Source organism: Lepisma saccharinum, chromosome 29 (genome assembly GCF_977018435.1).
Source record: "Lepisma saccharinum chromosome 29, izLepSacc3.1, whole genome shotgun sequence".
NCBI classification, from domain to species: Eukaryota; Metazoa; Arthropoda; class Insecta; order Zygentoma; family Lepismatidae; genus Lepisma; species Lepisma saccharinum.
In genome coordinates this window covers 5,581,917-5,606,605 of record NC_139257.1, presented here as the reverse complement: position 1 = coordinate 5,606,605, position 24,689 = coordinate 5,581,917, and the positions used below count along the sequence as shown (strand labels likewise).

General features: G+C 32.4%; 1 non-coding gene across 1 annotated transcript; it reads left to right on the top strand.

Annotated features, from left to right (window-relative positions):
• Positions 1–17,432: 17,432 nt before the first annotated feature.
• Positions 17,433–17,836, top strand: LOC145981651 (small subunit ribosomal RNA). The gene has a single exon (XR_014440981.1). It is a non-coding gene; the product is annotated as a small subunit ribosomal RNA (ribosomal RNA).
• The last annotated feature ends 6,853 nt before the right edge of the window (positions 17,837–24,689 follow it).

Genomic DNA, 24,689 nt, shown 5'->3' with positions numbered 1-24,689 from the left:
AAACAATGCCTTTACCCTTGTGTTTTTATTTATTTATTAATTTCTAATTTTCTCCCCTCTTTTCCTATTTTTTTATCCATATTTACATTTCTTCTTGAGACATTTATTTACTTTTTATATAAGTAAATTATCTCCGTCATCCGTTCCTCTACAAATTACTAAAGTAAAGACTACAGGACATTTCATTTTACAAGATAGAACCCCCCCCCCCCCCTGGAGGCTGAACCCTCACAGCCCCCAGGAGAAGATAATGTTCTTCATAAAATTATTATTATTATCTATTATTATTAACAACAATATTATTATTATTATTATTTTATATATCAATATGATAGACACACCTTAAAGACTGAACAGGTTGCACCTCCTTTGTTTTTACTAACTTCTCTCTCTCCTACACCCTAACATATGTTGTTGTCATCCTGGGACCAATGGAGGCCAGCATTTCTTCCCGGACCTCAACCGGGGAATCCAGCAGTTCGGAAGGATGATGTACGAGATTCCAGGCTTCCAGACTTCGGAGTTCCAGACCTCGAGTTCCAGGATGTGGTAGCCCCTTTATGTCATGGCCAGCTGACTCTACAAATAGAGTAAGAATGGCACCCCCTCTTCCAGGAGAGCTGCCTCCCCTCACCAGGAGTCTTCACATCCCTGAACCACGGAGGACCCAGTCACACCTGGAAACCCCCAACAAGGTCCTCAGTTCGGGACCACCAACTCCCCCTTCTTCAGACCACCAGTCTTCTTCATACATGTTCATGGGTTCAACACCGGTTCCAGTCTTGTCCAATATACATCGTGCACATTTGTGTGTTCGGGTCCAATCACTGATCTTCAATCTTTTTTTAACACCCTTCTCGGTGGGCCTCAGAATGCTCATTCATGCTGCAAACTAAGCTCTACCAGTGCCGTTTTTACATGCTGTCTGTTCCTATGGACTCCCACTGTATGCAAACCAGAACTTTCTTCTAGGAATAGCCTTTCAGTGATGTTTTCCGGACTCATCAGATAAACTTGTCTCTAGTTCCAAAACCTCATCTGTGCATGTGCATATAAACTCCTCCCAGAAAAAAACGTCAAGGATTGTTTTCCTAATATCGAGGTCGTTCTAAGAATGTACCTGTCATTTAAAATCAGAAACAGCAGTGGAGAAAGGTCATTTTAAAAATTGAAGTTGATCAAAAACAGGTTTCGAACCTCCATGTTAGAAGAGAGGCTAAACGATTTGGCTTTGCTCAGCATTGAAAGTGATATTTTAAGACAACTAAGTTGTAAAGATATTATAGGTAGCTTCATTAGTATGAACATGGAAGCGCAAACCAATTAGCCACTAAGATTACTTGACACTTTCATTTTAAGTCTGAAAGTTTGAGAAAGTACTGTATTTGAATTAAATGTAAGTAAAGTTTGCTTGTTTGTTACATTCCTTTTCTTATCTTGCATTTGCCTAACATGTTTACTTAAAATTACAATATGTTATTTTTAAAATTAAGATATTGTTCTCAAAAAAATTCCCCTCCGGTAGGGCCCACACCACAGGTTCAGCCTAGGGGTCTACAGATCCTAAATACAGCCCTGATCCTCAGAAATCATGGTTTGCAAAGGACGCGCTCAAATCAACGGATTTACCGATCGAATGTTCAAATTCCAAATAAATAGTCCACGTGAGAAAAGCTCGTTCTTAGTTGCCTTTAGAGTTTCAGTGATACAGTAATTGCTAGTGAGCTCCAGAGTCGTGCTGAATTGGTGTCTATTTGACATTGAATTAAGTCTTAGTAACTGAGCTCCTAAATAGTAGAAGTGAAAAGGAAAGGAGAGAAATACGAGCGAAAGTGATCATTTAGAAATCGAGATTACGTTAGGGCAGTTTTGGGAGAAACTGAGTTACGCTCCCTAATTACGTTTTATTACAGGTTAGAACCCCGTCGAAGACAGGGAACCAAGGACAAGATCTTCCAACAGTACTTCAGGTAACAAACATTCCTGTGACTCTTCTCACCCCCACCTGTTCAGTCAAGTGTAGTATTTAAATTAAATGTGCGTGTGTTCTTATTTCACGAGGCAAGCCACCTTGCTTGTTTGATTGTTGACGTTGCTCTTCAGAGCTCTACCCCCTCTTACGATGCACCTCTTGCTGCCTATAAACTTTGAATCAAGGCCGTATTTAGGATCTGTACACCCCCAGGATGAACCTGTGGTGCAGGGCCTGGCGGGGTAAAATTCTTTAAAGATAATATTTCAATTGGAAATAATATTTTAATTTTAAAATAAGATATTGTAATTTTAAGTAAACGTGTTAGGCAAATGCAAGATAAAGAAAGGAATGTAACAAACAAGCAAGTTTTACTTATATTTAATTCAAATACAGTACTTTCCCAAACAGTCAGATTTAAAATGAAATAATATAATATCTTCATAATTTAGTTGTCTGAAAATATTACTTTCAATGCTGAGGAAAGCCAAAACGTTGATCCTTGAGGATCGAAGCCTGTTTTTCAGGCCCGTAGCCTGGAAGGGGCCAGGTGGGGCTGAGCCCCCCCTGGAACTGATGTCACCCCCCTGGCACTGCCATCAGCCCCCCTTGACATTAGGTAAAACTATTTTGTATAATTTGTTTGCAGTGAAGAGTGAAAAAACAAGCTCACATCTTTAAGGATAAATCCACAGAATGTAAACAGCAGCTATTACATTAGCTCATCTTGTTTATGAGCTGAAGTTTAACTAGCTGCAAGTATTTAGAAGATTATCTAGACTTTGTAAGTTCTTTCATGTGGGAGCTTCTTTATCTGTACCTTCACTGCCCCTGTTGTGGCCTCCATTTTGACAAAAATCTGTGACTTTGATGTCATCATGCAAATTTCCTTCGCATCTGCATCAGTCAACAGCTCCCACGTTTTGGGAACAAAAGGAAGTTTCATTGCTTCGGCCAGAGGTGGAATGTACTGTAGGCACTGTGATTGACTATTGTGCATTTTTTGTGTGATATAAATATCTGTATCATCTATAGCAGTACGGAGTGTATAAAGGATGATTTCAGTACCAGTCAATTAACACTTCAAAAGCTATTTTAAAAGATGTAGAAAAATGTAGTATTTGTGTGATATTTATAAATTTTATGTAACATAATGACCCCTCTCCCCTACACATAATTTACCTTTTTTAATACTGTTAAATTTTTGAAAAAGGAATTGGTTTACGAAACTCCCCTGATAACCCATGAGCCATCAATTCTCAAACTGCGCTCCAAGACAATAGTGTGATAAAATCAGCCAGTAAGTCATGCTAAATCTAATAAGCCATTGCATCATAAAACTGGGTCATATTAAAATCAATTGTTGACATAAGATGATGCAATCAAGTAGTATGTATATAGTGAGGTCTTGTATTACTTGTTGTCTGTTTTATTTCTATCCTGAGATACATTCTGAACAGTCTGGTGTAGAAGTGAGTTATAACTGAGCACTACAGTGAAAATCCAGCACTAATCATGCTTTGTAACTTTGTTTTTGTGGAGACTTTAAGACAAAAGACAACCAAAGCTGCTATTCCAATAGCAAAGAATGCATATGTGCTGTATAAGATATAACCCACAAGGATGGAGATTGTTGATACTAATCCAAATTGAATCTTAATGTGGTGGTGTTACATACTGGAAATCAGTTTTCACCCATTCCAGTCGGCCATGCTGTATATATGATAGAAACATGGCACAACTTAAACAACTGCTGACTGTTTACAATGCATCAAGTATGGCTGTCATATCTGTGGTGACTGGAAGGTACTGGCTGTGTTAAAGGATCTGCATTGAGATATACTAAATATTCCTGTTTTCCATGTGACTGGGACAGCTGGGCAAGGACATTGCATAATGGGAAGAGATAATGGCCTGCAAGAAAATCTTTAAAAGTTGTAGAAATGCTGGAAGTCCTTCTACCACCTTTGAACATAAAATTCAGTCTGACGAAGAACTTTGTCAAAACCATTGACCACACTGGCACAGTTTTCAAATGCATGGACAACAAATTCCCTCTTCTTAGTGAGGCTAAAATTAAAGAGAGGTTTTTTGTTGGTCCTCAAATCTGAAATCTCTTCAATGATGAGAAGTTTGACAACATACTACAGTACTACAGGGTGATGAGAAGAAAGCTTTGGGCAAAACTTACTCTGAAATCTCAGGACAGAAAACTAGAAAGAACTGATTGTGAACATGTCAGTTCTGTATCAGAAAGTTGAATGGAAGATAGGTGTCCATAAAGATACACATGATTTGTTTACACTTAGATTTCTTACCCAATAACTCTGGCAATGTTAGTGATGATCAAGGGGAATGTTTCCATCAGGCAATAGCATTGATGAAGGAAAGGTAACAGGGAAAGTGGACCACTTCCATGTTGGTGGACTACTGTTGGATGATACCTTGGGATAATATTTAGCAGCACACAAGCAACAGGCAGAGTGACACTGGGAGTAGAAGTGAACAAAAACCAATATATGTGGTAAATATATTTTGCTATACTATATCAGCAACTATTGCATATTCATCATAAACCATAGTCAATTTTAAACTTTCATTGTTATTTTCTCATTCAGCAACTCAAAATCTACAAGACTTGACTATTTACATTTGAGAGGAATAAAGTTTAAAGAGTTGCCAAGTGTAAGCGAAGTTTCTTGCAAGCTTCCAACAATCTCTAGCACAGAATACATTAATGCACAGGCAACCTCTTGTACACAACAAGAATTACAACAAGAAATGGTCAAATGATCATTCAAGTAAAGCTAACTCATATATTCAGAATCATTGCTCGAGTGCAATTTGTTTGCAAGAAAATTTTCAGCAGAAAGTATCTGTTTAAGTAACTTACAGTTATACAGTGTGAATTAAAATTCCCCCAAACTGTGATGTCAAGTTCTTTTTCATGAAAATAGTGAAGGACAATTAAATTCAAATACTTTTATACTGCTACTCATAACTTTATTGAAACTCATGCTTACATATAACCACATATTTACAAAGATGCTAGAAATGTCCTACATTTTATCGAATACACAAATTCACACAACGACACATGTTGGACCCTACATTTTTCAATATGTTGCTTGGGATGTCCTTCACAGTTCTGATTATATTGTTCTTCAGAACTTGCAGCATCCTGGATTGGTTGTGGTACATTGTCTTTTTTATATTTCCCTATAAATAAAAATCTGGTGACCATAATTTCTTATGAGATGAATCAATCTTGGAAGAACTCGCAGAGCATCTGCATTGTCTCGTTTGTTTCGAAATGTGTTGGAACCAATAATAACGTTCCTCTTCTTCAAGCATTGCCAAGAGATTATGGATAATATCTGCGTACACAGCCGAATTTGCAGTTGTTTAAAGAAATGGTCACACAATTCGCCACCTTGAAAATGTACACCATACCCCAACTAGTCACAGTGAAGTGGGACTTCATGTAATGCATGCAAATTTTCTGAAGCCCAGATGTGAGTGTTCTGACTAGGCTCCAAAACATCAAAAATAAACTTCCAACTTAGCAAGTCTCTGTTCTTGCACGAGACTCATGGGGCACAAGATTTTACTTCTTGCCTACTACCATACTCTCTTGCTGTGACACGTGTACCTATTCCATGGTGCAGCACATTTCCAAAGTCACCCACATATCACCACAAGCGACAATACTCAGAAATATTCTCTAGTTTTATGGCAATGAATTTTTAAATTGAGAATTCGGGACTTTTGAAACACACTGTATTTGAAGTATCAGAAATTGTAACTGAGTTTCTCTTTAAAATGAGCAAGTGTAAGTAATATACTTTTTGAAGGAAGTAACTGTTGCAGTTACTTTTTAAAATTATCTCTCCAAACACTGCACAATATGCATTTTACAGGGAAAAAAATTACTTTGGGCAGTTTAAATTTTAATCACAAATATTTTACAATGAAGGGAGATCAAAACAGTTATAGATCAACTTTAGAATTTCAAATAAAGTGTTAATGAGAAGTTTACAATTTACTACTACCACAGGAAATTTCACGTCATGTAAATGGAGTAGAAACCAACATACTGACTGCAACATTACTACATTTAACAGTTTCCTAGACATTAGATATCAATACATTTTTATAAAACATTATTGCCCTATGATTCCTTATATTAGCAAACTCATTGAAAAACTCACAATATATATTTTATTTAATTCCTTCAAATAATTTTGACAATATGTAAGATTAGCAGAAGGTGTCTTCGTTATTATGTAAAAATGTTTACGTAATTGTTTATTCTTGAGTATTTTCATAATGTTTCCTTTATTTCCCAAATTAAGTTGAACTTTCTGATTGAATACATTACTTACTTTTTTATGTGAGATCATTGACTTTAGCTTCAGAAAAAATGTAGATTGTGGTGCCCCATGGACCAAACTCATGCATCTGAAAAAGTATTGTTATTCTCCTAGTTTGGTGATAAGTTATCCACAAATCAATATGATTTTTTCTTTCTATCTGATCAGTGGCGATTCATTCAATCTTAGTTTTGGACTTTTAACGACTGTGTTAATTTTAAAATACCAATGTTACCAATGTTACAATAAACAACAATGGGACCAGAGTACCCAATTCGGACACTATACACCTAGGATCCCACGGACAGTCTCTATAGATTATTCATATACATTGCCCCACAACCCTCCCTTTACATCACTTTACAGATACATCTCCAACCCTACTTTGGCCAGTCAGCATACAAACGAGGATCAGTGTAGCACACGCACTGGGAGAACGGTATATCCACAACCATTCAGGGTCTGACAGTTGCACGTAAGCTGCACTGAAGGAGTGTTACATTTTTGGGGTTGATATCCAACAGTATCCTTTGACAAGTTGGAGCCTGGGCCACCGCAACATAATCCTCCCTGGCAGCCTACATAGAAAAACAGGTCTCGATGTGACCACCAGACGAAGTGGAGCCTGGGCCACTGATAATACTCCCTGGCAATTTCGTGTACAAGATGTCCTTGTCACCGGCAGACGAGGTGGAGCCTTGGCCACCAAGAATAATTTTCCATGGCAACCATTTATTCTCACTCTCGATATAGACACTGTACCCAAACACATCATGTGTCCAGGCACTGAAGTATGATTTAGTAGATTACACACTACCCTGAAGATGGAGGCAGAATCAGCCTCCAAAACATAGGTATTTTAAAATGAACACAGTCAGTAAAACTCCAAAACTAAGAATGAATTTGAATTTTGTTTCCAGTGATGGAAAGCAGTCCCGCTGTCCTGGAACAAAATGTCACAAATGCATATATTTGTTATTATTTATTTCTCTATTCTTTTAAACAATTTTCACTCTGTTACCATGAAGCATCTTAACTTATTTTGGACAAGAGATTTTCAAGTGTGTGCTTTTGAAAAGTGCAGTGATGTACAAAAATAGATCACAGAAGTGTTGTTGTTTTCACATGGGAGAACCATGTTCTTGTGGGAAGCAAAATATTCTTATCCTCCCTCCCAACAAGCGTAGTTAAAAGAAACTAAGGAAAACATTGAAAACTTACCAGAATATATTTGTGACCCAACCACATTTAATTACATTTGTATGAAGGTGAGATGTCAAACTTTTGTTTCCTGCGAGAGTTCTTGCTGTTCTCTCAAGAATAAATTAAATATCAACCTTCTTATTTAAATATTACAAAACAGAAGGAGACAAATTTTTGTTTTATAATTGATGTCTTTAATCAATACTGATATTGGTGGGTGACTCATAATCACTTAATCAAAAAAAAAACAGTGTATTTCTGGACTTTGGCTAGTATCAATTTTCAAATCGCCCCTGCAATAGTATTAGTCTCAGTAGCTTGAGTATTACAGTAAACATTATCATGAACTCTTAGATAAAAAGTTGTATAGGGAGCATAAAAGAAATATAGTTTTTCTCGACCAACTTAACTGAGTACTTCTTTCGGATCCTTCAGTCCTCCTTGTGTCGGAGCATGAGATGATCACTTGCCTTACCACCATCCTAGCTATGACATGGACATAGGAAGATTTTTCCAGTGAGGTCAAGCAAGGAATTTCTTTTATGGGAGGGGAACGGTGGGCAAGGAAGATATTTTCCTCAAAACATTGCTTCTTTTTTGAGGTAATCATTTTCCTGAAATGCTATTGGTGATTTTTTTTTAAATATCTTTCTTTGAGTAGAGGTTAAGGGTAAAATAAGAGTTATCTCATGTCCTGAGGTAATTTTTATCATCAACTCAGAGTCCATGCATGTAAAACAGCAGTTGTCTTCTTTATGCATTATGCAATTACTCTGTTCATGTTTGCTGTACTAGAAGTGCATTAGATTAATTGTTGGACAACAGTGACCTCCTTTAATGTTGACAATGTAGTCTTGATAAAGTAGAAGCAACAATTAAATCTTTAACAACTGGGCAACAGAGATTCTGTTTAATTTGTAACATTAAGAAAGTGCAGTTCTGTGATTCTGTATCTTTCCAGTTTTGATTCGCCAAAAATGAGTGGAAGAAAATAAATAGGGGTTCTCAGTCCCAAAAACTGTCAAGAAGTCAAGACAATACAAGAAATCTGAGATGGTATGTAGGAATTCAAAAATTGATGAGTCTTTTTAAAGGATGGACACAGCAAGCTTTCTCTGGTTTGAATATGTATCAGTGTGTTAGAATAATGGAGAAAATATGGTGAGTAATACTGAACATAGAGGTGCCTTTGCCTATGATATTTTTTAAATAGACATTTCAAAAATTAGTATGAATAATAATGACGTGGAATCAATCACATGAGTTGATCCCAATGACTTAAATAAGGTGAAAGATTGTACTTGCTTTAGGAATATTCATGCCACCTATTGCAAATCAACTATTCAACTGAGCACTCTTTCTCACCCTTTAGGAGACTTAAGAATTATCTACAATCATCTCTGTTTCAAGATCGAAATACAAGTCTTGCTGTCCTTTCCATGAATGCTAACACTACATAGCAAAGACTATGGAAATGTTGATTGATTTTTATTTGGTTTCTCTTTACTTCACTTTCTGCCACATTGGACTAATTGTGAAGATGAGGATGAGGATGAGTGATGATAAGGTAAAAGTAATGAACAGACACTCACAGAGATCACCCATGCCCAGCCCATAATTTGAAGCCAGGGTCTATGAAAATGTGATCGACAAACATGCAGGAAAGAGAGCATGCTCTCCCTGGCTAATACTTTGGTGTGTTCAATATGCATGTATTATTATTATTATTATACACAAGTATTATCAAGAGTAATGTGTTCGTTGGTGGTGTACTATACTCATTTCAAAACAGAGGCAGCCAAGTTTTCTTCTGCCTAAGGGCACCAAGTAGCTAAATTCGCCCCTGTATATACAGGTTTGGGCAAGGAAAGCCTTATTTTGTCAGACATTCTTAAACTATTATTTCTTCTACATTCTCCAATTGCACTACTCTTCCCATCTGGCCATCTGCATGTGTTGTTGTTTTTAAAGCACATTTTTTTAGGAGAATGTTTTGTTTGAGACCAAGTGATATGAGGTGGGCTGGTTTCTAATGCTGAACCCTGTATGTGTTCATGTGTGCGTGTTTGTGGAGATTACTCAAGAACTGTATAATGTTACCTTGCAAACTATAGTTTTTCATTTTCACGCAAATGATAAAAGTAACATAAGCAGCATTGCAATTAAATGAGTAAACATATATTATACGAGTATTATACCAGCATCATATTAATAGATATGAAGATTATTTTAGAATAACAATAAAACCTGAATATAAAATACTTTCCATAGTGTTATGTGTGATTATCCTGCACTGTGGTAATGTAGTATAAGGTTAGGGTGATCATACATCCTGTTTTCACCTGAACTGTCCCATTTAGGAGATGTGTCCCAGTTGTCTAATCCATGTTTTAAAAATCCTCAGTATGTCCCACTTAATAAAAGTCTAGAAGTTAATTTTAAAACTAAATCTAAATTTGAGCCATTTCATGCTAAAAAAAAAGTTAATGGAATTTTTACGCTATTGTCATGACAACACTACTTCAAGTACTTCATAGAATATATATATATTATCCTATCTATCATCGGGTGGATTAATTGGTAGTTCATTTACTACTGGAGGTTTATATATTAAGATTATTGACTACGGATGAAGTGAGCTTATAGGTGGACAGGGGGTGTATAAACATATAAGGAGTGGTTCTTTAAATATTCAATTAATACATTCTAACTATTTTAACATTTATTTTATATTTTCATTTTTAATAGTAATTTTATTAATAATTTATGTGTCTTTATATAGCTTATAATAAAGCATAATATTGAAGTTATTAGGAAGAATAGAATAATTCTGTAAACATTTCTTGAACTTATTTATAGTCCAGCTTTATCATGAAAAGATAATGTAATTTTATACTAAAGAAATAATGTGAAGAGTATTAATGGAGTTTCACCACTAAAGATGGAAGTTAGCAGCCTCCCCTTAATATTATACCCCTTAACTGAGGAGCTAGTCCTAATTTTATTATTAACATTAATATGCCGCCTTCCTTTGGCTTCAGTTAGGTAAGCAAGGGTAATATATACCAATTTATTCAGGTCGAAGCTGATTGCTTTTGCTTCTTGCTCAATAAAGTAAATTGAATTATTCAATACCTTTTGAATGCAACTCAAGTGTTATTATTAACTATTACTCCAGCATGCTCATTCTAGTGATCCTTGGGTTCATTCGTGATATAAACCTAAAAGTAAAATTAATATAAATAAGAATCTAACACATAATCAATATATTAGTTTTGAATTAGTAATAATAACTGTTATTGGTAGTAGTAATACAATTTCTACATCAAAAATGAGAAAAATTACTTCAATTAGGAAGAATTTTATAGAAAATGGAATTCGTGCTGAGGATTTTGGGTCAAATCCACACTCAAATGGTGATCTTTTTTCTCGGTCTATAATTGTTTTTTTGATAGTAGTGTGGATAATATTATTACAATTGAGGTGATTATTATAATAATTAATGAGATACTTATGATTATATTAATTATTTACTTTATTTTATTATAATCTTTTTAATTGGAAGTTAAGTGTACTTTAAATATACTAAGTAAATATTATCTACCTCATCAATAAATTGAAATATAAAGGAATAATCATACTACGTCTACGAAGTGTCAATATCATTCTGCTGCCTCAAGCCCAAAGTGATGTGTTGGTGATAAATGGCATAAGATGTGTCAAGCTAAGCATACTCCTAGGAATGTTGATCCAATAATAACATGTAGTCCATGAAATCCTGTTGCTATAAAGAATGTGGATCCATATACTGCATCAGCAATAGTAAATGGGGATTCATAATATTCATATGCTTGAAGAATAGTAAAATATACTCCTAAGTGCTTGCGTTGTATGCGAGTGATTTTTTCCTAATAATCCATGGTGGGCCCATGTTACTGTTACTCCTGAGGCTAACAGAATTGCTGTATTTAATAAAGGTACTTGTATTGGATTAAATGGAGTAATTCCCTTTGGTGGTCATAATATTCCTAGTTCAATTGTTGGGGATAGACTTCTATGGAAAAATGCTCAAAAGAATGATACAAAAGTAATACTTCTGAAATAATAAATAGAATTATCCCTCATTGGAGTCCTATTATAGCTTGATTTGTATGTAGTCATTGATATGTTCCTTCTCGTGAAATATCTCGTCATCATTGAATTATTGTAAGGAGTATAGTTGTTACTCCTATTAGTAATAGTATTATATTTTGTTGATGAAATCATCTAATTATGCCTGTTGTTAGTATTATTGCTCTAATGGCTCCTGTTGCTGCTCACGGGCTCTGATCTACTAGGTGATATGGGTGGTTTTGGTTTGTTGACATTAGTTACTTTGACTCTCTGGAATAAATAGCAATTAATAATGCAAATACATAAGATTGGATAAATGCTACGGCTGTTTCTATGATGATTAATATAATTTGTGCTAAAATTAATATTGAAAGTCCAATAATTTCTAATATTGTTCCTGTATTTCCAATTATTGATATTATTAGGTGTCCAACTATTATATTTGCTGCTAATCGCACTGATAAAGTTATTGGACGAATTAAATTTCTAATTATTTCAATACCTACTATGATTGGTATTAATAATGCTGGTACGCCTTCCGGCACTAGGTGTGCTAATATATGTTTTGTATTGTTAATTCACCCAAATAGAATAAATGATAGTCATATTGGTAGGGCCAGGGTTAGGGTAAAAACTAAGTGACTTGATCTAGTAAATACATAGGGGAGTAATCCTATTGAGTTATTAAATAAAATTGAAAATATACTAATAAATATTAGAGTTCTTCCTTGTTGATTAATTATTCCTAAAAATGTTTTGAATTCTTTGTGTAATTTTACTATTATTATGTTATATAATATAGAGGTCCGTGATTGTATTAATCAAAATGTGGTTGGAATTATTAATAATCCCAAGAATGTTCTTATTCAATTTAGTGATATATTTATAATTGATGATGTTGGGTCGAATGATGAGAATAATCTTATCATTTTCAGTATTTAATTTTTGGTTTATTTTCCATTTTAAAATTGTTATTATTTAATAATTTATTATAATTATAGTAGTTAACAATTATAAATAGAAAATAAGTTAATATAAATGTTGTAAATAAAATAATTCAGTTTAATGGATATATTTGTGGAATAAAAAAGTATCCATAAAGATAATTTAGGTTTGACACTCCTATGTTATGTATTAACTAACTCTTTTCATTAGAAGTAGTTGTTATATTACTATTTTGTGGTTTAAGAGACCATTACTTACTTTTCAGTCATCTAATGATTCTTGTATAATTTTTATTAATCAATTAATAAAGGATTTGTGAGTTGTAGTTTCAATAATAATTGGTATAAATCTATGATTAGATCCACAAATTTCTGAACATTGTCCAAAAATAGACCAATTCGGCTAATGTTTACTCCTGCTTGGTTAAGTCGCCCTGGAGTGGCATCTATTTTAATTCCTATAGATGGCATGGCTCATGAATGTAATACATCTGCAGATGTAGTTAGTACTCGAATATCTATATTAATTGGTAGTACTGTTCGATTATCCACATCTAATAATCGAAATGAGTCTATTGTTATTTCATTTGTTGGGGTCATGTATGAGTCAAATTCTGCTTTTATAAAATCGGAGTATTCATAGCTTCAGTATCATTGATGTCCAATAGTTTTAAGGGTTAATGAAGGTTGATTAATTTCATCTAATAAATATAATAAACGTAGAGAGGGTAGTGCAATAAAAACTAGGGTAATTGCTGGCACAATTGTTCATATTGTTTCTAGCACCTGTCCTTCTAAAAGTATTCGGTTTGTTAATTTATTATTAAATAATAATGTTATTAGGTATCCTACTAATACTGTAATTATAATTAAAATTAATATTGTGTGGTCATGGAAGAATATTATTTGTTCTATTAGTGGGGAGGATCTATCTTGTAGTCCAATTTGATTTCAGGTTGCCACTTTTAAGTAAGGGTTATTCCTTATATTTGAAGCTTAAATTCAATGCACATCTCTGCCACCTTAAAAATTAGTTGTTAATAAGTAGTATAGGAAGTTCTGAGTATGTATGCTCGGAAGGAGGTGATATTTGATATCATTCAATTGATGATGCTTGTTGTAGATTAAATAATGTTGGTCGAGCACTTGTTATACTCTCTCGGGTAATAAAATTTATAATAATTACTGCTGTAAATGATAAGATTGATCCTAATCTTGAAACAATTTTTCATATTGTATATGCATCTGGATAGTCCGAGGATCGTCGTGGTATTCCTCTTAATCCCAGAAAATGCTGTGGAAAGAATGTTAAGTTGACTCCAATAAATATTGAGATGAATTGAATTTTTAATCAATCTGGATTTATTATTACTCCTGTAAATAGTGGAAATCAATGTACTAGTCCTGCTATAATAGCAAATACTGCTCCTATAGATAATACATAATGAAAATGTGCTACAACATAGTATGTGTCATGTAGTTTAATATCCAGTGATGAATTCGCTAGTACTACTCCTGTCAATCCTCCTATTGTAAATAAGAAAATAAATCCTAATGCTCATAATATCGATGGGGAGTAATTAATTTGTGTTCCGTGGAGTGTGGCAATTCATCTAAATACTTTAATTCCTGTTGGTACGGCAATGATTATTGTAGCTGCAGTAAAGTATGCTCGTGTATCAACATCTATTCCTACAGTAAATATATGATGTGCCCATACAATAAATCCTAGAAATCCGATTTCTATTATTGCATAAATTATTCCAAGGACTCCAAATGTTTCTTTTTTACCTCTTTCTTGAGTTACAATATGTGAAATTATTCCAAATCCTGGTAGAATAAGAATATATATCTCTGGGTGTCCAAAAAATCAGAATAGGTGTTGATATAAGATGGGGTCTCCACCACCGGATGGGTCAAAAAATGAGGTATTTAAATTTCGATCTGTTAATAGTATGGTGATTGCTCCTGCTAGAACTGGTAGTGATAATAATAGGAGAACTGCGGTAATTACTACTGATCATACAAATAATGGTACTCGTTCTATAGATATTCCTATAGTTCGTATGTTAATTACTGTTGTAATAAAATTTACTGCCCCTAGAATAGAGGAGACTCCTGCCAAATGTAATGAAAAAATTGATAGATCTACAGAGGCTCCGACATGTGCAATTCCTGCAGATAGGGGAGGGTATACTGTTCAACCAGTTCCTGCACCACTTTCTACAATTCTTCCTGATAATAGTAGAGTTAATGATGGGGGTAGTAATCAAAATCTTATATTATTTAATCGTGGGAAGGCTATGTCTGGGGCTCCAATTATTAGAGGTACTAATCAATTTCCAAAACCCCCAATTATAATAGGTATTACTATAAAAAAAATTATAATAAATGCGTGCGTAGTTACAATTACATTATAGATTTGATCATCTCCAATCAAACTTCCTGGTTGACCTAATTCTATACAGATTAAGATACTTAGTGATGTTCCAACTATTCCTGATCATACTCCGAAAATTAAATATATTGTACCAATATCTTTATGGTTAGTAGAAAATAATCATCGTTGCAAGAATGAGATGACTGAAGTCATAGGTGATAAACTGTAAATTTATTTATGAGTTTTAAACTCTCTCATTAATTTTGACTTTATAGTTAAGAATAATAATTTTGAACTGCAATTTCAGGGTGATACGTTGTATGTATTAAGGCCTAAAAGAATACCCTTTATTTATGACTTTGAAGGTCATTAGTTTAAAATTAACTTAAGACCTTATAAAGATCTTATAAAGATATATAAATTGGTTGAATTAGAGGTAATCCACAAATTGACAGAAAAATTGTAACTACCGATAATACTTGTTCCTTTAAATTTAATGGTTTGTTGTTAATAATATTTCATATATTAGTTTTATAATTTATTAAAATTGCTGTAAGGGAGGTTCGTAAGTAATAGTATAGGGTTAATAATGATATACTAATTAGGATTATAATTATAATTAATTGCTTAAGGTTGGTTGTTTGGATAATAACTATTCATTTTGGTAAAAACCCTAGTAGTGGTGGTAGACCACCAAGAGATAGCATTGATATGAATAAGGACATCTATTTAATACGGGGAAGTTTTAATATGAACAGTTGATGGACGTAGTATGTCTTGTTTATTGAAAATAGCATAATGGCGGAGGTGGTTATAAGGATGTATGTTAATCAGGTGTTATCTTCTGATGTTATTCTTAGAATAATTCATGATATGTGGTTAATTGATGAAAAGGCTATAATTTTTCGTAATGAGGTTTGATTTAATCCTCCAATTGCTCCAATAATTGCTGATGTTCTAATTGTTAAAATTAGAATTATGTTTAAATTGTCGGTTACATAACTAAGTAATGTTGATGGAGCAACTTTTTGAATAGTTGTTATTACTAGACAGTTAATTGATGTTATTCCTTCTATAACCTCTGGTATTCAAATATGGAATCGAGCAGCTCCTATTTTTATTAATAAAGCTATGGTTAGAAGCTGGATCTGTATATTGAAATTTACTGAATTAATTATAATTAATACTGCAGCCAAAATTATTGATGATGCTAATGCTTGAATTAAGAAGTACTTAAGTGACGCTTCTGTATTTCGTTGATTATTTGGTGTAGAAATTAATGGAATAAAAGATATTAAATTAATTTCTAAGCCTATTCAGGCTCCATATCATGAGGTGGAAGAAATAGAAAGGAGGGTTCTTATTGTGAGGGTCAATAGTAATATTATTTTTTGGGGGGTTGTGAGCATTAAAAAGGGAAGGATTAATTATAGACCTTCATATGTGGGGTATGAGCCCTCTAGCTTAATTAGCTTACCTTTTTATTATATTTTGGTGTATGATGCACTATGGGGTTTGATACCATTGGAGAAAGTTTAATTCTTTCAATTATAAAAAAATGATTTTTTTAATAAAAATAAAATAATAAGAACTTGTTAAATTTCATGTATACTTTACCCTATCATGGTAATCCTTTTTCAGACATCTTATTTATAAATAAATTATAATAGTGGGCTAATAATATTATTTATTGGACTTTTATTTTTATGATTAATAAGTAGAACCTATTTATTAAATAATGTAAAATACTTCAGAATTGTTTTTAATTTTATCTATTTTTTTTAAGTGTTTGTAGTCTAACTTAAAGTAATTGACTTACTTAATATGTCATTTTAATACTTATTGAGTCTAGAGAAAAAAGAAGTTAATATATCTATATAGAACACAATTTTGAGGGGAAAAAAAATTGTGTTCTATATAGTATGAGAAAGTGAGTAAAAATTATAAAGGGAGGAAATTTTCGTGAGATAATTTCTAATTATAATTTAATTTAATATAATACATATTATATAATAATAAGAACCTCTCTTTATATTTTAAAACTAAAGTTTTATTCTAGCTTAAATCTCCTTAATTAAATTTTACATATGTATTTGTTAAAGAGAGGTTAAATTTCCGCCAATTTTTTATGGGTTGAGACGGTGTATTTGAATTTAGTTCGCAGTGTGTGGATTTGTTTAATTTTAATGTAAATTAGATTACAGGATTTTAAATTTTAATATTTGTTTTGTCCGGCTAAATTCGTGCCAGCTGCCGCGGTTAGACGTCGGGACATAAGTGGAGAGTTGTTGGCTTAATTGTAGTAATAATTGATTTTTTGGTTGTTTATATTTTATTTATTAGGTGAAATTTTTAATATAATTTGTTCTTTATTTTTATTAATTCTATAAAGGTGATGTATTAAACTAGGATTAGATACCGTATTATTATCATTGTAAATTTGGTCAGAGTAGTATTAGTTATGATCTTGAAACTCGAAGAATTTGGCGGTGCTTTATTCTATTTAGAGGAACCTGTTCCATAATCGATATTCCGCATTGTATTTGACCTATTATTGTAAAATATCAGTTTGTATACCGCCATAATTTGAATATTTTAATATATATATTCTTTTTTTCTATTGAAATATATTTCAGGTCAAGGTGCAGCATATTAGTGGGTGGAGATGGGTTACATTACGTTGATTTGGATAATATGTTGAAAATATATTTGAAACTGGATTTAATTGTAATTTTGTTTTAGAATAACATTTTGGTTTATTAGCTCTAGGGTATGCACACATCGCCCGTCACTCTCATTTATATAGGTGAGATAAGTCGTAACATAGTAGGTGTACCGGAAGGTGTGCCTGGTTTGATTAGTATCAAAATATTTCTGTTAGTTATAATTTATTTGGAATTTTATTAAAAATTTAGTTTAGTTTTACTTGTTTAAGTAATTATATGTTTTAATTAATTTTATTTGGAAATTATGATTCTATTAGTATATTTATTTAATTAATTAGAGGAATTAGGCAAAATTTATTCTCGCCTGTTTATCAAAAACCTCTTTTCATGATTTTATATGAAGTATAACCTGCCCAATGAAGCTTGTTTAATGGCCGCGGTATTTTGACCGTGCGAAGGTAGCATAATCATTAGTCTTTTAATTGGGAGCTAGAATGAATGGTTGGACGAGGAATAGACTGTCTTCAATTAATTAGTATATAATTTTACTTTAAAGTGAAAAGGCTTTATTTTTTTTAAGGGGATGATAAGACCCTATAGATCTTTATATTATTTTAATGATGTTTTGATTAGTAATATAATTATATATATTATTAAATAATATTTTGTTGGGGGTGATAATATTTAACTCTTTTTTATTTGATGTTCAATAATTTTTGTTATTTGGATCCATTTTTAGCGATTTAAAGAATAAGTTACCTTAGGAATAACAGCGTAATCTTTCTTGAGAGATCATATCGACAGGAGGGGTTGCGACCTCGATGTTGGATTAAGATATCATTTGGGTGTAGCGTTTCAAATTTGATGGTCTGTTCGACCTTTAATTTCTTACATGATCTGAGTTCAAACCGGCGTGAGCCAGGTTGGTTTCTATCTCTTAATATTTAAAGTGTTCTAGTACGAAAGGACCAAATACTTATATTATATATATAATAATATTGATTAATAATAATTACTCTTATGGCAGAGAAGGGCATTGAATTTAGAATTCAAAAATGAAGATAAATTTCTTTTTATAGTAGATGATATTAGATTTATTTATTGGAGTTATTTCTTTTATTATTTTGGTTGTATGTATTTTAATTAGAGTTGCTTTTTTTACTTTATTTGAGGGTAGGGTTTTAGGTTATATCCAAATTCGTAGAGGGCCTAATCGGGTTGGAATTTGTGGTATTTTTCAGCCTTTTGCTGATGCAGTTAAGCTATTTACTAAGGAGCAAACACTACCTACTTTGAGAAATTATTATCCATATTATATATATCTCCAGTTTTTAGTTTATTTTTATCTTTATTTCTTTGAGTTGTTTTTCCATACCACACCTTATTATTTAATTTTTATTTAGGGGTATTTTTCTTTTTGTGTTGCATGAGAATAGGGGTGTATAGAGTAATATCTGCTGGGTGATCATCTAATTCTAATTATGCGCTGCTTGGTGGTCTTCGAGCAGTTGCTCAAACTATTTCCTATGAGGTTAGATTGGTGCTAATTTTATTGTCTTTTATTTTTTTAATTGGTGGTTATAATTTACCTTTATTTAATGTTTTTCAGCATTATTTATGATTTATTTTTATTGCTTTACCACTGGCTTTAGCCTGATTGAGCTCTTGCTTAGCTGAAACTAACCGAACTCCCTTTGATTTTGCTGAGGGGGAGTCTGAACTTGTTTCTGGATTTAATGTTGAGTATAGTGCTGGGGGGTTTGCTTTAATTTTTATGTCTGAATATGCTAGCATTTTATTTATAAGTGTTTTATTTAGAATTTTATTATTGGGTGGATACCATTTTTCTTATTTTTTTCATTTAAGGATTATTTTTTTAGGATTTATTTATATTTGAGTTCGAGGGACACTACCACGATTTTGTTATGATAAACTTATATATTTGGCTTGGAGGAGTTTTCTTCCGGTTTCTTTATTTATTTATTTTTGTTGGCTTTAGGTGCTTAATTGTATCAATTTATATTTAGTTGCATAATAATTAGAATGTGAAGACTTCTAGAATATTTACATTCTATTTTATGTTTTCAAGACACACTTAAAGTTTCAGTCAAGTCTTTTTTTTAAAATTTTATCTCATAATAGTAGTGTTGTGGGAGATATAATGAAGTATATAAAATATATAATTGTTAATACTTGCCCAGTAGTAATATATGGAGTTTCTACGGGCCGGGCTCCAATTCAAGTTAATAAAATAAAGGTTGCAAATATTAATCAAAATAATACTTTATTTAAAGGGTAAAATTGTAGTCCACGAAACTTTCTTTTATGATGTATTGGTATAATAAATAAGATTATGATAGATAATACTAGTGCTACTACTCCTCCAAGCTTATTTGGAATTGATCGTAGAATGGCGTATCCGAACAGAAAGTATAATTCTGGTTGAATATGTATGGGAGTTACTAGTGGATTTGCCAGGGTAAAATTTTCCGGATCTCCTAGGGTCATGGGAAATATTAATGAGAGTTGTATTAATCTTAAAATTATAAGTATAAACCCTAATATGTCTTTTATGGAGAAGTATGGATGGAACAGGGTTTTATCTATGTTGCTATTAATAGATAGTGGATTACACTGGGGAACAGTGAAATTGCGGCACAGTGTTTGAGAGCTAATTTAGGGCAATTTCATGCTGCTGAATAAGGATATAATAATATATTTCCTGAATTGGCTCTAATTTATGAAATAAATGCAACTAAACCAAAATGGCGGAAACATAAGACATACATATAAATCAACTTCCAACAACAATTTAATATTTCGTTTTGTGATTACAATCATTATTACGTATAAAAATAAATGTATATAGGCCTATGATCAAAATAATTAAGAAAATATGTACACAATGAAGTAACAAACTATGTGAAACGTTTTCTATACGATTTCCTGCTGTATTGCTTTTTAGGACAATCCCTCTGTAAGCTCCAACAGTAGTCGGCCATCACGTGGCGATCCCACAGTCCCTGGTACCTTTCTTCCATTATCCTTATATCCTGATGGAACCTTTCTCCCCGTTCTTCACTAAAATCACCAACGTTCTCAGGAAATCTGTCAATATGGCTATGTAGAAAATGTATCTTCACACTCCCAATTTAGCTCCCAATTTCTCAACATTTTTCAACATATTTCCAACTATATCGGGGTACTTTTCTGCTCTGTGATTCCCCAAAAAGTTTTTGACGACGGACACAATGCTCAGCCAGGCCTCAGATTCGATGTAAGACATGTAAAATTGGCATCATTTATAAATGTACGAATTTGTGGTGGTCCGTCAAAGATTCCTGCCTTCAATTTTTCAATACTTAGTCCTGAAAAAGTGTGGCATATATATTTGAAACAATCACCACTTGTATCTAAGGCCATGACAAACTGTTTTATCAACCCAAGTTTAATATGCAGTGGCGGAAGGATGATTTTGTCCCTATCTATCAGCGGTTCATGAATGATATTAGCTTTTCCCACTAATATTTTCCCTTGGGGGTCAAACTTTTATCGTCCAATGCTTTTCTCTAACACGACTATACCACAAACATAGGAAACAGGGATACTTTGTGTACCCACTTTGCTGTCCTAGTAAAAAAAAAATCACCATCTTCAAATCCACACAGACGAGCCACTTATGTTCAGCATATTCAATTTTTCTCAAAAACCAGTTTTATGTTTTGGTATTTTTCGTTAAGGTTTGTTGAGTGTCCGATATATTGGCTAGCAATGCTTCATAAGTTGCCTAGCAACAATTTACAAATAAATAAATAAGTTTCTTATGGGAATTTGAGCACATTATCAAATTTTGATATTACCGAGAAAAGCGTAGAGTAATTTTACCTCCTACATTTTCCATGGTGTGTTTATTTTTATAACTGGAGTCAATTCAACTGAACCAATTATACAATTGGCAATCACAGCTGTTTTGTGTGCTGAAACTGTTATTAAACTTTATGCCGCAAAATAAAATCTTTTTTTTGTTCCCCAGTGTTATTAGATCCGGTTTGATGTAAAAAGAGTAGATGAATTATGGATATTGCTATTAAAATAAATGGTAATAAAAAATGAAAGGCGAAGAATCGGGTTAGTGTAGCACTATATACTGCGAAACCACCCCAAATTCATTGAACTAATATAGTTCCTAAATATGGAATTGCTGAGAGCAAGTTAGTAACTACTGTGGCACCTCAGAATGATATTTGACCTCATGGTAGTACTTATCCAACAAATGCTGTTGCTATTGTTGTTAATATAATTATAACTCCAATAGATCATGTGTGAATATACAAATAGGACCCATATATTCCTCGACCAACATGTATATATATATACAAATAAAGAATATGGAGGCTCCATTAGCATGAATAGTTCGTAGCATTCATCCATAGTTTACATCTCGGCAGATGTGTATTACTCTAGAAAAGGCTAAATCTGTTCTTGAAATATAATGTATTGCTAAAAAAAGACCTGTTAAGATTTGAATTGAAAGGCATATTCCTATAAGTGAACCAAAATTTCATCAGTAGGAAATATTTAGTGGAGCTGGTAAGTCTACTAATGCATTATTTGCTAGTTTAAGTAGCGGGTGATAAATTCATGCTGGTTTTGTCATTTGCAAATATTTAATTATTTTTAGAGGTCCATGTGAAAGTCTAGTAATTTTTACAATTGCAATTAATGTAATAAATAGGTATACTACTGTTATAGTAGTTATTATTATAATGGATTCATTATATAGCTTTATTCCTGGTAGGGGGATGTGCTTCTTCAGGTTGTATATGTATCTATATTTTGTAGTGTTGAGGGGGTTAATAATGGGTCTATTATTATTAATATGAACAAACATAATAATATTAGGGTTACGCCTATAATTATGATTTTTGTTCTTATTTTAAATATTTCATTTGGTGTAAGTCTTGTTGCATAAATGAATAGAACCAATATTCCTCCTAAAAATACTAGGAATAATATATAGGAAAGTCATGTGGATTTTAGGAATGTTGATATTGTTAGACATGCAGTAATAGTCTGTATAATTAGTATAATCCCTATGGATAGTGGATGTTTTATTTGTAGTATTATTAGTGCTATTAATAGCATAATAATAATTAATATTAATTGTATTTTGATATCAAGGAGTAGTTTAATAAAAATATTGGCTTTGGGAGCTATTGATGATATAATTATATCCTCCTTGATGTTTTTAGAATTATTAATTCATTTATGATTTACAAGACCATTGTTATTATTAAACTATAAAAACTTATGTTAAGAGTATTATTTATATTAATTTTTTTATTTATTAGATTTTCATGTTTTATTTCTCAACGTAGGCATTTATTAGTAACTCTATTAAGACTTGAATTTATTGTGTTATCCTTATATTTATATATAACTTATTATTTTATTAATAATCAAGAAGAATCTTATTTTTGTCTATTATTTATTTCATTTTGTGTATGTGAGGGGGCCCTTGGCTTGTCTGTTATAGTATCAGTTACACATACTCATGGTAATGATTATTTTAATTCTTTTGTATTACTAAAATGTTAAAATATATTTTATATTTTTAATCCTTTTGAGATTTAACAGTTCTTTACGAATGGTGGTCCAAGTTTCTATTATTTTTTGTTTTTTTTTGTTTTTATTAATAGTGTGGTTTGGTATAGGGGTATGGGGGGCTGGTTATTTTATTGGTCTAGATGTAATATCTTATTCTTTAATTTTACTTAGTATTTGAATTATTTTTTTAATAATAGTGGCTAGAAATAGTATTATATCGATTTATTTTTACCCTTGTAGATTTATATATTTGTTAATTATTTTATTATTATTGTTAATATTAACTTTTATAAGAATATTTTTTGTTTTATTTGTTTTTTTGAAGGATTATTGGTACTTACCTTATTTTTAATTTTAGGGTGGGGGTGTCAACCAGAGCGAGTACAAGCAGGGGTATATTTACTTTTTTATACATTACTTGCTTCTTTACCCCTTTTGGTTGGTATTTTTGTATTAAATTATAAGGTAGGGGGCTTATATATGTATATGTTTAGATATATTAATATTAATATAAATTATTTTATTTGATATATTAGAATAGTGTTTGCTTTTTTAGTAAAAATACTTATATTTTTGGTTCATTTGTGATTACCTAGGGCTCACGTCGAGGCTCCAGTTAGTGGTTCTATAATTTTGGCTGGAATTTTACTAAAGCTTGGAGGGTATGGTATTTTACGAATTATTTCTTGTATTGAGAGCTAAGCCGTTAAATATAATATTTTTTGATTTGGTATTAGAATTGTTGGTATTTGAATGATTAGTCTTGTTTGTATACGTCAAATTGATTTAAAGGCCTTGGTTGCATATTCATCTGTAGCACACATAATGTTGACTTGAAACACATTTGGCTTAAAAACAATTCTGAAGGAAATTATATTGTCTATCTTTACAACACCAGACTACTTGAGAAAGGAGGAGCGTGTTACTTGAAAGAAATTGCATTTCCTCATATGTATACTTTGTAGGTGGACATAATGCAGAAATACATCAATGTCAAACATGCCCGACCCTGTGGCCGAGTGTTTAGCACATCGTGCTGCGACGCCAAGGGTCCCGGGTTCGAATCCCGGTCGGGCTTGGTTGTTTGTGAATGTCCATTCATCAATTTCATCATTTCATCACTCATCCCCATCTTCGCAAATTAGCCTAGAGGCACAAAACGGGAAGTAAAATATACTAAATAAAAATAAAAAAATCAAATCAAACATAAAAATGCAACAATTTATTGCCAATAAAATTTCGATTACCCCAACATATACTTCCAACACTGATTGACTGATAATGCTTTATTTAATAATCACACACAATACTAATAATAACCCACAGTGTGTTAACCCATAAGGGTCAGTATCTACAACCAACTGCAGCCCTCTCACCCACCCACGGCACGCGATCATCCAACCATTTTCACAGACACATGTTATCAACACA